Here is a 15303-nt window from a genome sequence, read left to right on the forward strand (position 1 = left end):
GTCTGTAATACTGTTAAATGGCTGTTTTATTTTAACTGACTCAGAAAAATTGAACTTTTATTTTTTGTATTTGCAGCATAATATGAGAGGGGAAGACCATTTCATTTGTTATGCAGATGCTTACATTTTACAAAATACTGATGCAACAGAGACTCCCTTAGATTTACATTTCAAATAAACTAGGTCTCCTAGGTGTAAATTTGATTCCTAAAGTCTTGGAGCTGCTTGTAATGTAATTCTGAGAACATCATATAGGAAGACCAGCATTTCCTGTGTAGTGTTTGAACACCACAACTCTACTAAGCAAAACTTTCCTAGCAAATGTAAAAAAAATAAAACACCTGGCAGTTAGTGCAGCTGATTAAAGCTATGACCTATTAATGAGTCACTTCCTGTAGTACAGGGCTTGACTCTATCAGCCTTTGTTTGCTACTACTATGCCATATGAGCAAGTTACCTAGATAGTATTTTGGGCAACTGGGAATTTGGGCTGGGCTTGTTTAATGTCTTCAGGACTGCATGCCTCGTAATTACCTATAACAGAAAATATGCATTGTTTAATGGTTGCCTGAAATAGAACTTGAATTTTAGAGGAAGAATTCTATTTATAAAAAGTTTAAGGAATAGTTCCTGCTTACTACAGATCTGTCAGGCTGCTTACAGTCTAAATATTGTGTTATCAAGAAAATCATGTCATGACCACACTTTTTTTAAGTCTGAAGACAATAGCAATGTGTTGTTGTTGTTGTCTTTCGGCTTTTCCCACTTAAGGGTCGCCACAGCGGAACTCCGGTCCGCTAATGATTGGCAGTAGATTTTCAGGAATGCCGAGGTGCCAGCTTGACGTTCAACCTTCAACAAAGGCACACCCATTTACACATGTCTTTCAAACGCCCACCCAACCGCGGGGAGGACATGCAGACTCCACACAGAAGGCACTCCCCATACTCCAGCCAAGAATCGAACGGGAGAACCTCTTGCTGTGAGGCAACAATTCTATCGCTGCACCTGTGATAGTACAAAAAAAAAAGTCATCCTTAATTTGTTCATTTGACCATCAGTTTTGGCAACAATGGACCGGATTCCAAAAAATACTTGCATACAGTACAAGGCTCTGAAGGAAAAAATGCTAAGTGCATATGCTAATAAGTGTGGTGTAGGATAATTGCATACTTCACACACATGCCAGATTGCAAAACACAAAGTGTGCACACAATGGTAATAAGATGTGATAATGTAGGATGACAATACTTTATGGCTGGTATTCAGCAGTGGTCACTATTACTTGACATCAGTATAGCAATTTATATGCTACATTTCACTACTTTCCTGTGAATTTCACAGTAAATCTCAGAAAAAAACAGTATTCGGTCACAAGTTTCACGAAAGCATAGCATTGCTGGTTCTCTTTGAAACAGGTTTTATATTTCAGTGTTACTTCTCATTTCCCACTTTTGTATACTATTCACATGATCTTTTGTATAGTGAAGTGAGCAATATTTGTAACAAACTGCCAGTGTTGGACATAGTTACATATATCATGACAAATCAAGATTGTGCTGTGATAGACTGAGGTCCTACCTCTGCACATAATTATGGTGATATTGCATGCAATGTTGAGCAATGCTAATGTTTCCTGCATATGTGACACCCTAGCAAATGCTCCCACTGTGCATCCTCTTTCTATATTATGCTAATGCTGTGCTGCTTTCATTAGCTGTCATACACATCAGTGTAGTATGTACTATACATAGCCTACAACCATTATTACCTGACAGTGTGTATGATTTACATCCACATGGATATATGACATGAGGCAGCACTTACTATGGACAAGCTTTGTCCTGGATACAGGTACTGGCACATCTCCTGTGTGTACTGCTTACAAACATAATGACTTTATTGATTATATATCTACTCTTCAGTCACATATGGGAAGTCCATATACCTTTCTCAGCATTGATGTATGTGAACTGTAATGTAACCTTTTAGAAGACAGCAATGTGTAGTGCATATAGTATGTCATGGTAGTGTCTTGTTATCCACATATTATATTCTACCTGACATGCACTGTTAGCCAAATAGCTGTGAGTAATAGGTTCATAGGTGTTTACTAGGCTAACAACCACAAGGGCCTTTTTAAGCCTAGCCATACATTCCAAATCTCTGACAAATTCTGATACCCTTGAAAAGTGTAAGCAGGGGCTAGGGAGATGTATAAACAGTGGCCTGGGAGATGAGTCATGTACAGACTGCCTGTGTCCAATAGAGACACAGGTGCCAAATCAGGGATGAATTTCCTGTTCCCCTTTCAATTGTTCAAGTTACACTTGAACTGCATTAGGCAGAAACTCTGCTTCACATAGATGGGGAGCCTGTTCCAGAGATGGGGCAGTCTCTGGGATACATACCTGTGTCTCCAGCAAGTCATATTTATATCACAGGCAAGGTTTACATCTTTAGAACAGGTAATTCTGGTGCTGTTTGTTTTGTGGATATTCAGAGTTATATGAGAGTGCATATATATATATATATATATATATATATATATATATATATATATATATATATATATATATCAATAATTAAAATTAATATCAATTTAATTTAGTAAAAATAAAAAACTAAAAAATTCAATTTAGCCAGTTCTCCAAGTTAATTTAAACCATCAGGATCAAAGGTTTTAAATTTTTAAAATATAAAATATATACTTGTGCAGTAACAGTTGCTTAATGTATGTTCACACTGTTATATATATGATCCTGTATCTGCTCTAACAACTTTGCTAACTTAATTAAATAAAATATTATAAAATGAAAAAAAAAAAAAATTTTTTTGATATGATGAAAAATGATATGATAAAAATTATATGACAGTGCGGTCTGACAATGCCTTGTATGCCAGGAAGAAATCTCCTGTCAACAGCCTGTAGGAGACAGAATACAATGAGAGGCCCTTGAGGTGGTCAGCATAGAGCATTGCTTATACATGTATTCTTTTAGTGAGGAACCTCTGTGAATATTCCAGTTGTTGGATATGCTTGTTTAAGTACATATCAAATTGGGCATTGTACCCGATGATAGGTCTGATGAATGCCGAATACAGTAGAGTAATGACTTTCTTGGACCTAGATGCCATACCTTTGTTTATAAGTTGCACAACATTGAATGATTTTCTCACTACTGCAGACATGTGATGAACAAAGGCTAGATTACTGTCTATGTGTGTCTCCAAGTCCCTGACTACTGGGTCAACTCTTAGTGGTATGTTGTCAATTTGATAGTTACCAGGAGTGGATGACTTCCCATAGGATACTATTAAGCATTTATTGGCATTAAGTTTTAGTCCATGGCTCTGACAACAGTTGTTTGTTTGTGCCAGCCCTTCCCAGAGAACATTTGTATTGGTGGGGGATTCAATGACAGCTCCTAATTTCCAGTCATCTGGAAATGTAATCAGCCTGAGGCCACTGGCATTGGCCCTTGACTTCAGACAAGTAAATGCAAAAAAGTAGCCATTCCAGGACCAATCCCTGAGGGAATCCACTTGTGACTGGCTTCTTTGTAGAGGTGGACTTCCGAATTCTAACTTCCTGGCTTCTTTCTGTGAGCTAGCTCGCTATCCAATGGGTGATGTAAGGGTTTGTACCTAACATCTTGAGTTTGTCAACAATGCCCATGTGGGATATTGTGTCAAATGCCTTGGCCAGGTCAAGGTAGACAATGTAAACCATTTTGCCCTTATCCATTGCTTTGGTGACCTTCTCAAAGAAGTTCACTGGGTGGAGTAGGCATGGCCTGCCCTTAACAAAATCAAACTGGGTTGGGTCCAGTGTCTGGAGATTTCCTATGTCATTATTGATCACTTCCATGAAAATTCTTTCCATAGCTTTGTATATGAGACTAGTGAGGATTATGGGTCTATAGTTTCCAAGGTCTATAGATTGCCCACCGTTGTGCAGAGGGATTACTGTTGCTGTTCTCCATTCATGAGGTGCAAAGCCTGTTTGGAGACAACAGTTAAATAGCAATTCCAGAGGGCCTGATAGGTCATATGCCATGCTATTTAGAAGGTATTCTGGGATATTGTCTGGGCTCATTGATGCAATGTTCTTGGCCTTCGAGAGAGCATTAAGGACCTGTTCCCTACCGATAGCAGGTGGAGTTATACTGATCTTATTTCATGAGGGAAGGTTGAAGGAGAGAGTGAGATAAAGCTGGAGATGAATTTGTTGGCCAGTATGTTTACTATATATTCTGGCACAGTATAGGTGGCTCCATTAACAGTGAACTCTACACACATTTGTGTATTGCATTTGAGGTTGTGGGCATAGTTAAAAAATATTTTATGGTTGACCTTGGCCTGGTAGACCAATTTTACCTCAAATTTGTCTTTGGTACACTTTAGTTATAATGAGTATACTTACTGTGAACTGTCGCTATTACATGGGATTTGATGGTTAGGTATATTGCTGTATCCTGTATGTGTTTTTCATTTTTGCACAAATGTGTATGAACTGCGTGATATCTATTATGTGCATGTATGACTGACAGTGTTGGGGGTAGAGTTGCATTAATCATTTGTACTGCATATTGGTATGGCAATATCGTGACAAGTAACATAGTTCTTTGCAATGCTTGTGTTAATTGCATGTTACACATTCTGGAAGATGAGACAACTCCACCATGCAGAGATGATATCAGAGAGAATGTGCTTGACCCTTGTCAGAGAAATCTTAGTACAAGGAAGAAAGTTCAGACAAAAACAATGATATGCTGAATGCATAGCCATTATGGTGGCAAAGAAAAGATTATCTCATCCACCTGCAGCCAACAACATGAGTGACCAGCTTAGTGAAGTTGACACCTATGATTTCTGCATCTTATATACAGGCCTATAAATTCTTCACCCCCATATACAGGCCAAAATTAGGAATTTCTTCTAGAACATGCCAGAGTCCATGCATGACTCCTTACAGGAGAGAACAATGGAGATCCTCCTTGGGTGTGTGGTACTGGGGCTTAATTACAATCCTTGTGTTCCTTTCTTGTAGTGCAGACAGCATATGTTTGCCATAGCTGGTGGGCATTATTGCCATGCCACATATCTGTGCACATTAATCTATATGGCAGTTGTGCTTTACCTGTTGTTCACTTATATAATGCCACAGACTGCTCCTCTAGGGTATCCACTGACATCACCATTTTCCATAAAATGTAGGTTCTTGTTACTGACTGTGATATGACAAACCATCTTTTGTGCAGCATATTTCATAGTATTGCTCCTATAAACCAAAAACACTTGTCTGCTAAAACATACATTGCTCTTCTCCATCCTACCACATGGTCTTTTCCTTTACAGACTTATAAGCTACATTTCTTTTGCATTAGAATATGTCAGTCAGTACTAGCTCTTTCCCCTGATACCTGCAGGAGAACAGTAATACCACTTTATATGCATCTCATTATGTGCATTTGTGTGCCCTAGAGTCATAGATGACCACATGTAACTATTCTTCCCTTGACTTCTGTGGAGCTGCAATGCTATTAAAGTATGGGATGTGTATTTCCTCACAGTGTAATGCATGCCCCATGCACACATTTCTCTTTCATGTAGTACAGTGATAACTGCATACACACATGAATTAATGACAAATTTTCACTTTGTTTTTTTTTTACTTCTCTTACTTGCATTGAATCTCTTTAGGGATTATCATACAGATTCCAGGCTGAGGGGATTAGTGCAGCGGGTAATTTACCACAGAGACATGTGTGCCCTGTATGTGCAACTATCATGCTACACTATGTATGCTTATCTGTTTTCTTTGTTTAGTATTACAAGTGTGTATAGCGTACTTCCCCATGGCTTGCATTGTCCACATTTCCAGGCATTCAAACATATTGACATGTGCCAAATTACAGGTATATTTCAGACTGAAGTGACTGTTTGTGGCTCTTTTGACCTCTTTTGGGTTGTAGTGCTACAAAATGTGTCTTCACTGTTGCACACATATATGTTGTGCATGTAATATAAGGCTGACACACTTCCAGATAATTGTGTATGCTATCCATGGGTTATTCTGCAAATATTTGTTGAGTACAACTTGCACCTGTTTATATTTATCACCACAAACACACACAGTGTCATTTTGCTGCATAAGACATTCACACAGAACACACATTTCTAGCATATCATCCTATAACCATGGTCTGCTATGTGTTGTACATATGTGCTCATCCACACTATTTTGGGTCTTTTTTTGTTGAAATGCACACATTCCTAGATTTTCCTTCCCACACATGTTCATTTTTTTGTCTCTTTTTTCAGTGATGACATATGTTTTCCTGGGTTTACATGGCAGTACACATGGATTTTCCAGTGCTACTATTTCTTATTTGTAAATACTCCCATGCTTCTGACATGGTTTGTAGTGTTGTACATTATTGTAGTGTATTGTATAGACTTACTTATAGTTACATATTTATTTGAAAGGCATTTACCAGTTACTGCACATTGGTGCCACTACTAAGATGACTGTCATCAGTGCTTTAACTGTGTGCTGTGTTAGTAGACACATGTATTTGTGATACTTTACTGCAGACATCACAGTACTCCTTTTCCCCAGTAAACATACTTCAGAATGACAGCTGTGCATTATATGAGAGGTCGGTACATGAATAGTGTATTTCCTACACTGACATCATATGATACATGTATGCATGGCATATGTCTATTCTGGCTCAATATGTGACTACACATCTCTGTGACAGTGCTATGATCAGCCTGCAACAGTAGTGTACGTGCATGTCCATAAGCAGGTGAAACTTTCATGCACCATACAGGCATAATGTAGACACAGTTATAAATTTCCCATTTGTGTTTTCTGCACTGAGGTCACATGATCCCAATTACCTTCAGAGAACAAATCCTGATTTTGTGGTGTTATGCATGAGTTATCAAATTTGTGATGTTGCAATACAGTGCTGTGGCCAGTGCATGCACACATCATTATGCACATAATACACAGAGACATAAAACTGTAAATGCTATAGTAAGAAAATAAATTGTAGCATATTAGGAAGGAACATGTTGTACATGTTACGTGCTTGCTTATAGAACTGATTTTATAGAAATGAAAGAAGTTTTGAGAATGTGGAACTGGGAAGAAATTATGACTGATAAATCTATTAATGAAAAATGGTGTATTTATTATGATTATATTAACGAGATGATAAATAAATAATTGCCTTTGATTGAGAACAAAAAGCGTAATAGTGGTTTACCATGGTGGAATAGATCTTTACAAAAAGCAAGAAAAAGTAAACATAATTATTGGAAAAGGTATAAAAGAATCAATAATAAGAAGAGTAGAGAAAGATATGAAACATGTAGTAGAGTATTTATGAAGCTTATGTGCTTAAACAGATGTACTCCAAAAAATAGCAAATTGTACATTGGGTAATAATGGTGCAATAATAAAGAATATCCTTGTGCAATGGATAATTTATTATAGCAAGCAGTAGATGCAGTAACAGATTAGAAAGCGAAAATTAATGGATCATTAATTTTTGAACAGTATGTAAGAGATGTTATTAGAAAATGTTATGGAGAAATTAAGAATATCTTATGTACATTATAGGTTCATAGGTTCATAGGTAGGTATTAGGCTATTGTCCCTAGGGCCTATATAAGCCTAGCCAAAAATGTACCCTGGCTTTCACCACCCAAGAAAATTATTTTCCTGTGCTCCTGTCGAGCAGAGCCACAGATATGATCCCTGGGGTGAATTTCCTATTTCCCATCCAATCATCAAGATTTTTCATGAAGAGTGCTAATGAGGAGCTCTGTTTGACATAGATAGGTAGTCTGTTCCAGAGTATGGGAAGTCTCTGGGACAAGAATCTATCCCTCCAGCATGTTCTGTTTATTGTGGTGACAAGGTTTAGGTCCCTAGAGCATGTAGCTTGGAGGGATTGGGATTTTCTTTAAGTGGAGCATGTCCAACAGCTCTGGGTTTGACATAGCTTTGTATGTTAGGCAGAGATCACCTCTGAGTAGGCAATATGCAATGGAGTAAAGCTGGAGTTGTTTGAGACGGTATGTGTAGGGCATCTGTTTGAGGCCAGTAATCCTCTTTGTGAGGTATTTCTGTGGCCTTTCCAGTTGTTGTAGATGTCTTGTGATGTACATACCAAAAGGGGCATTGTACTCTATAATGGGTCTAATGAGTGATGAGTAGAGGGAAACAATGACCTCTTTTTTTCTGGATGAGAAACATTTTGTGTTGAGGTGAGCCACGTAGAAGGATTTTCTGACCAATGTGGCGATGTGATTATCAAAGGAGAGACTACTGTCCACCTGTGTCCCAAGGTCTCTTATCACATTTTTGGTGTTAAGTAGACTACCAGCTATATGGTAGTTCATGGGTACAGAGTTTTTACCAAAGGGGATGACAATACACTTTTTGGCATTGAGCTTCAGGCCATGGCTTTGACACCAGGCATCTGTCTCAGTGAGGTCCTTTTGTAGTATGTCCACATCATTAGGAATTTTGATTATGGCTCCTAGTTTGCAGTCATCTGCAAACTTTGTTAGCCAAAGACCTTCTGTGTTAGCCTGTACTTCAGAGAAGTATATACCAAACAGGAGAAGACCCAGGACTGAACCCTGTGGTACTCCACTTGTCACTGATCTGAAGTCGGATTTGAAGTCTGCTACTTTCACAGTGTGGGTTCTGTCCATGAGCCAGTTGGCAATGCATCTTGTGACATAGGGATTTATACCTAGTTTAGTGAGCTTATCTATAACTCCAGAGTGGGGGATGGTGTTGAACACCTTGGTGAGATCTAGATAAGCTGTGTGAACCACCTTACCCTCATCTATGGCTTTGGTGACTGCTTCAAAGAAGTCAATCAGCTTTAGGAGACATGATCTGCCTTTTACAAATCCAAACTGGGTAGGGACCAGAGTTTGGAGATTACCAATGTCTTTGTTTATGAGTTCCGTGATGATACATTCCATGGCCTTGCAGACCAGGCTCGTCAGGCTAATGGGGCGGTAGTTCCTGGGGTCCGTCATGGCTCCCTCTTTGTGGAGTGGGATAACTGTTGCGATGCACCATTCAGTGGGCACAAAGCCTGAGATGAGGCTATGATTGAGCATGGTACTTGGGTAGGGTGCCAGTTCATTCTGTAGTTCATGTAGAATGCAGCCTAGGATATTGTCAGGTCCCATGGATGCTGTATTCTTGGCTTTGTAGAGTGTGTTTTTTCCTGTGCAGCCGTGATTACAGGAACTTTGCATTCTTCCGGTATAGAGATGGGCCCTTTAGGGGGTGAGAGGGGGGTAAAGTTAGCACTGAACCTATCTGCCAGGATGTTGGCAATATCAGTTGGTTCTTTATATTTAGTGCCATTGTGCTGTAACTCAGAGAAGATCTGAGTGTTGCCATTGAGATTCTTGACATAGCTATAGAATGGTTTGTGGTTGTCTTTAGAGTCAGTGGCAATTTTGTTTTCATAAATAGCTTTGGAGGATTTTATGAGGGATCTCAGCTTCTTACTGAGGTTGACCAGGGAGTTCCTCCAGTCATGGGATTTTACTCTTTTTTGCAACAGTTTCTTTCTTCTGTTGTAGAGTTTTTTCATGGAAGAGGACCACCAGATTGGCTTCCTTTTTTTGGAGGATAGCATCTTCGTTCTATTAGGGATAGCATGATCCATGCACTTGTGTAAGTGCTCATAAAGTGCATTTGTGTAGGATTCAGCAGTCGTATCTCTATTGTCCATCTGCATGGGTGTCATGCAGTTTGCCCGTTCTGTCTTAAGAAGTGTGAAGTTGGCTTTGGAGAAGTTTTTTATGGTGGTTTCTCTAATTGGGGGTAGGGGCGGGATGTGGATGTCTAGGATGATTAGCTTGTGGTTGGATCTGACCAACGAGGAATTGACATCTGGTGTGGAACACCAGTTGCCCATGTTGGTAATGACCAGGTCTAGGATATTGCTGCCCCTGGTGGGGGTGTGAATATGTTTATCCAAGGCATTGGAATTTATGAATTCCAGAAAATATTGAGCAAAAGAGTTTGTACATAAGTAGTTTTCCCAGTTAATGGTGGGGTAGTTGAAATAGCCCATTATTAAGGTGTTAGGTTGTAATCTAATACTTTCCAGTGTATCAAGAAATGAGGAGTTTGAACCCTGGGGCATGGTGGGGCGTCTGTAGCAAGCTACAATTTGGATTGCGGTCTTGCCCCGAGTTAGTTGCACTTGTATGATCTCAGATGCATTATGCTGTGCAACTAGCCTGGAGGTGTGCATATCCTTAATGAATATGGACATGGCTCCACCTTTAGTGCTTCATTCTGGATTAGGTGGTCGAAAGGTGTGGTATGAATTATAGCCTGGTAATGCAGTGGTTCTGTCTGGAGCTTTGAACCAGGTCTCTGTCACGGCACAGATGTCGATGTTATCCATTTTAAGGAGTGCATCGAGTGAGTGCATTTTGAGGTTTAGACTTCTAGCATTGAGTAGCATTACCCTCAGATTTTGCTTGCTTGTACCTGTTACAGTGGTTAATTTGTCATTTGAACCTTGCCTAAAAAAGGCACTATAGGGGTGGCAAGAGCCTTAGCCAGTATCCAGAATCCCAAGGGTGACAGGTGCAGGTCATCTCTGGCAAAGCATCGTGGTCTGTCGATCATGACGTCCCAGGCAGACAAATATTGGATCCCCTTAGAATGACACCAGAAGCTTAGCCAATTGTTGAAGTCAATCATTTTGTCCTTGCACTGTGGCATCATTCTGGGTGATGGCAGGATGCTATTCAGGGCCAGGGTCATACCTGCCTGGGCTACAAGATCGGACAGCTCCTCCATGCCTCTTTTCATGTAGTCCAGGGAGGTTTGTCTCAGGTCATTCACACCAACATGAACAATGACAGTGTCATATTTGTACTTGGTGTGGAGTGACCTGAGTGCGTTCATTATGTGGTGGATCCTGGCACCTGACAGGCAGCTGACAGTAACTTTCTCCTTGTTTAGCCTGGTGAGTGGAACATCAGTGTGCCTGACTATAGAGTCACCTATGACTAGAGTGTTGGTATCACACTGTGACAGTATAGTACGTATTCCTTTCTTCAAGGCTATTGTGAGGCCTTTGATAGAATATGGAGCTATAGTTTGTTGTTTTTCTAAATCATAAATTTTCAGATTAGACAGAGTCCAAAGATATTATACTTACCAGATTAATGGTTTTAAAGAGGAGAATTATAGGAATAGTTTGGAGAATTTGTCTCTATTTACCATATCCGATAGATTGGAGAGAAGTGATTTGATTACCATTTACAAATGTTTAAAAATATGAAGTGTTTGGTGCTTGCATGGGGATTAATGTGTTAAGACATAAATGTGAAATGAAATGGCAACTTAGTGTTGAAAATTAAATAGGGATAAAAATGAATTGTTATAGATGTTTCCATACCAGAGCTGGTTTATGGTGGACCTTATTGCATTATGACATCAGAGGTGAATAGACATTGGTTATATTTACAAATCATCTGGATGATTGGTTTTGGGATAGAGTATTAAATCCAACTTTTTTGGTGGCAAGCTGTTTGAAGGGTTTTCTAGGCTTTGGGCTTGTATCTTATGAAAATTTGACATTGAACACTCACAGTTTTTCATAAATGCCAAACATGTCTTCTTTTACTTCGGTATATTTGCAGCATTTACTGTGCCTATGCTGTGAAGCCTCTTCTATGTTGCAGGAATGTCTTGCTGTTCACTAGAAAGGCCAACTGTGACTTCTTCTGTGAAATCCTGGTATGCTGTGTGGGTTAGTGGGCAGATGCTTGCCTCAGTAATGTATGGTTGGTGATTTTATCCTGACCTCTACTCTGTGATCCTACATTTGTTTGGATCTCTGTGACATACAGATTCCTGTGCCATTGATGGATATTTCTAGAGTTGCTAAGCAAGGGCACACTTACATACATGTCTGTACTATGTTTTACTTTTTGTACTGGAATTGCTCTCAATCAGATGCATATCTTCATTCCTGATCTCTAATAAGTTGGAAACCCATTGGAGAACATCACAGCAATGCTATTGTGTGCATTGGACATTAGTTTGGGCAATTTTGCATGATGAAAATGCTAAGGCTACATTCTTGCCATGTTTTGTTAGATTCCCATGACATCTCCCATGCACTCTTTTAATTTATTGTCTGTTTCACACATTCTGTCCCTTTTGCATAGTACGACCCTTTGTTGTTATGTGGTGGCATTTCTGTTATATGTTTCATATCTACCCTTTTATCTTCTTCCATTTTTTCAACAACTTACAAATCCATCTTTTATTAAATAAATAAACAAATAAAGAAGCAAATAAATAAGTAAATAAAAAAGAGAATATTTCCACCAAATAAAAAGTAAAAGCAGCGCCCATGCCCCTCTGACCCTTCATCTGACCTTCCTTTCCCTACTTCTGTCATGTGTATGCCTCTTCTTTACTCTCAGTCCTATCTCCTGCCTAACCCTCTCCTTGGGATGTGCATTATGTGCTTTCCCTCAACATGTCCCACCCCAAGTCCATTGTTTATTTAAACAATTATCATTATGCCAAGTGCCACATCACTGTTTATGCATTTATTTGTTTGTTTGCTTATTTATTTACTTTGTCCTGGGCTATCTGTAGTAATCAAAAAAGTTGACTTTATGCCACATCACCAGCAAAACTTTATCTCTCTTCCTGTCTAATCTGCAATAAATCTCTGAACTTAGAGTTATATAAAATGGATTATTCTTGAAATAATACAAAAGCATTTCTTCTTGCCTGTAACTATTGGTGTCCTACAAGGATCTATTCTAGGCCCCATACTTTTCAACATATTCATCAATGGCCTTGACACTTCTATAAAAATGTTACTCTCATTCAGTACTCTGATGAATTGATCATAATTTGTTTGGTCAAATCTCTGTCTGTAAACTCCAAGACCTTACACAACTATCTATCTTATCAACGGAAGCATGGATAGATAATTCACAACTACTTTTAAACCCTAAAAAACTAAATTACTACTCTTCACCTCAAAATACATCTCTACCAGAACAACACTATTCAGTATCAGCTCTGTCAATAACACCATGATAGAGGAAGTAAACCACACAAAATTAATAGGTGTCATTATAGACAACCAATTGAAATTCACCAACCATGTGTCACATGTGGTTAAAAAAAAACTCATCAAAAACTAGATACATTTTACAGAGTAAAATACCCATCCAGGATCTGAATGGAGAGATGGTGAAATCAGCAAGCAAAGGAGAATAGTATTTCTGGAAATGAATTCACCCTCAAGTCTTGATGAGTACCTTCATGAGATGGACCTTGTCTTTACTAAATCTCGCCAAGATGACACTGAGATATAGATTGTATTTTATATAGCATATATCATTGACTGAAGTAGGTAAAAAAAAGACAACTGATGCACAAGTCCCAGGATAAAAAAAGCATCCAATCCTGATAGGCACACTGGTGCCAGGACTGGAAAAATTGACAATGTAGAATCCTCAAGACATGGAAACATTCCTACAATGGAGTTAGGCTAGGCTCAGGAAGAGGATGGCCCCCATTGTAGAATGAAGCAGTAGTCGACAAAAAAAAACACAAAACCTGACAGGCCAAAAAAGGGCCATAAAGATGATAGAGTGGACGACTGAAGATAAGAAAAAAATGATGTATTATTATTATTATACAAAAAGTCCAGAATTTCCATACAGAAGATATTCAAAAAGATTAAGAGACAACTTAGAGAAAAGAAAGATACTTGCATAAGAGACACTTCAAATGCAAATTTATGTTCATTAATATAACATATTCACAAAATACATTATAAGAAAGTTGGGCTGCTTGGGGAAAGAAGTGACTGAGGAAGAACGAAAATATAAAGAACAAAACCTAGAGATTTTTGAAAGGTATAAGAAAGAAATATGAACATGGGAAAGAAAGAGATATATGATATGGTGTAATATTTATGAAAAGGAGAAAGCCAAATTAATCAATACAAAAAACATCTGTAAAGTTATATGAAGAAAATAAAGGCAAAGTCACCCAGATATGGAAAATTTCACAACACAAAATATAAGATCACAAAGGGGGAATATAGAACGTAAGATTAGTAAAGTATAAGTTAAACAGAGGCCAAAATTATGGAATACCTGTGAAGTAAAGTTTTTAATATAGAAATACTAACACAAGTTATGTCACAACATGATTGAACGATGATTCCCCAAAGTAAGGAGAAATAGCAGTAGCAGAAGACATCTGAAGAAGAAATATGGACATGGGAAAGAAAAAGAGATTTAACAGAGTGCAATATTTATTCAACAGAGAAAGCAACATTAATCAATACAAAAAAGCAGCATCAAAGATGTTTGAAGAGAAATACAGGCAACAGTATCTGGATATGAAAAAATTTACAATACAAAAATAAGAAAACAAAGGGTGAAAGCAGAAAAGAGGATTAGTAATGGAGAAGTTAAAGAAATAAAAAACTACAAGTGTGGATTACCTGTGAAGTGAAGGATTTAGTGTAGAAAATCCAACTCTGGTAATGTTACAGCATAATGGAGCAGGTGGAACCTGATCAGTTGCCACATGAAGATACTATGTAGCCTCCAGTAGGAAACCAGGAAACAAGTTCAGTTGGAGAAGCACAGCAAGAGAAGGAACAGGAAACAGTGGCAACTTTGACACAGTCTGTGTAATGGAGTGATAGACCAAAGAGATCATGTATGTAGGAGCAATGGACGATGCAGGATGCATCTGAAAAGAGGAAGATGTTCTTGAACATTCTGTAGAATGCCCACAGGAAACAGAGAATAAAGAATTAATAGAAATTAATGTGAGATAACAGAAGTAAATAGGATATATTACTATGCAACAAAATAGCAGATAATGTCTCACCACAAAACTACAGGCAATGAGGGAAAGGAAGGTAAGAAACCAAATGCCATTATTTAAGTATCAGATAGAGAAAACCATAAAGTAATTAAGACAAAACTATCACTGTTAGAAGAGTATAGAAGAGGGAACAGATCAGCAGAAATACTTAGAAAGGTAGACATGAGAAAAGCAATGTGCAGTACTAGTAAAGATTGGGATCTATCGTGTACTATTGAAAATTAAACTAAAGATAGCACAGATATAAAAACTTAAATGATATGTAGATAAATGTAAAGGGAAAGTATGAAATAAGCAATTCATTGAGAATCGGGAAACAAAGCAAAAGGAATAGAAACACTATC

The sequence above is a fragment of the Protopterus annectens genome, chromosome 3.part1 (genome assembly GCF_019279795.1).
Source record: "Protopterus annectens isolate FY-2018-M chromosome 3.part1, PAN1.0, whole genome shotgun sequence".
In the NCBI taxonomy this organism is placed as follows: domain Eukaryota; kingdom Metazoa; phylum Chordata; order Ceratodontiformes; family Protopteridae; genus Protopterus; species Protopterus annectens.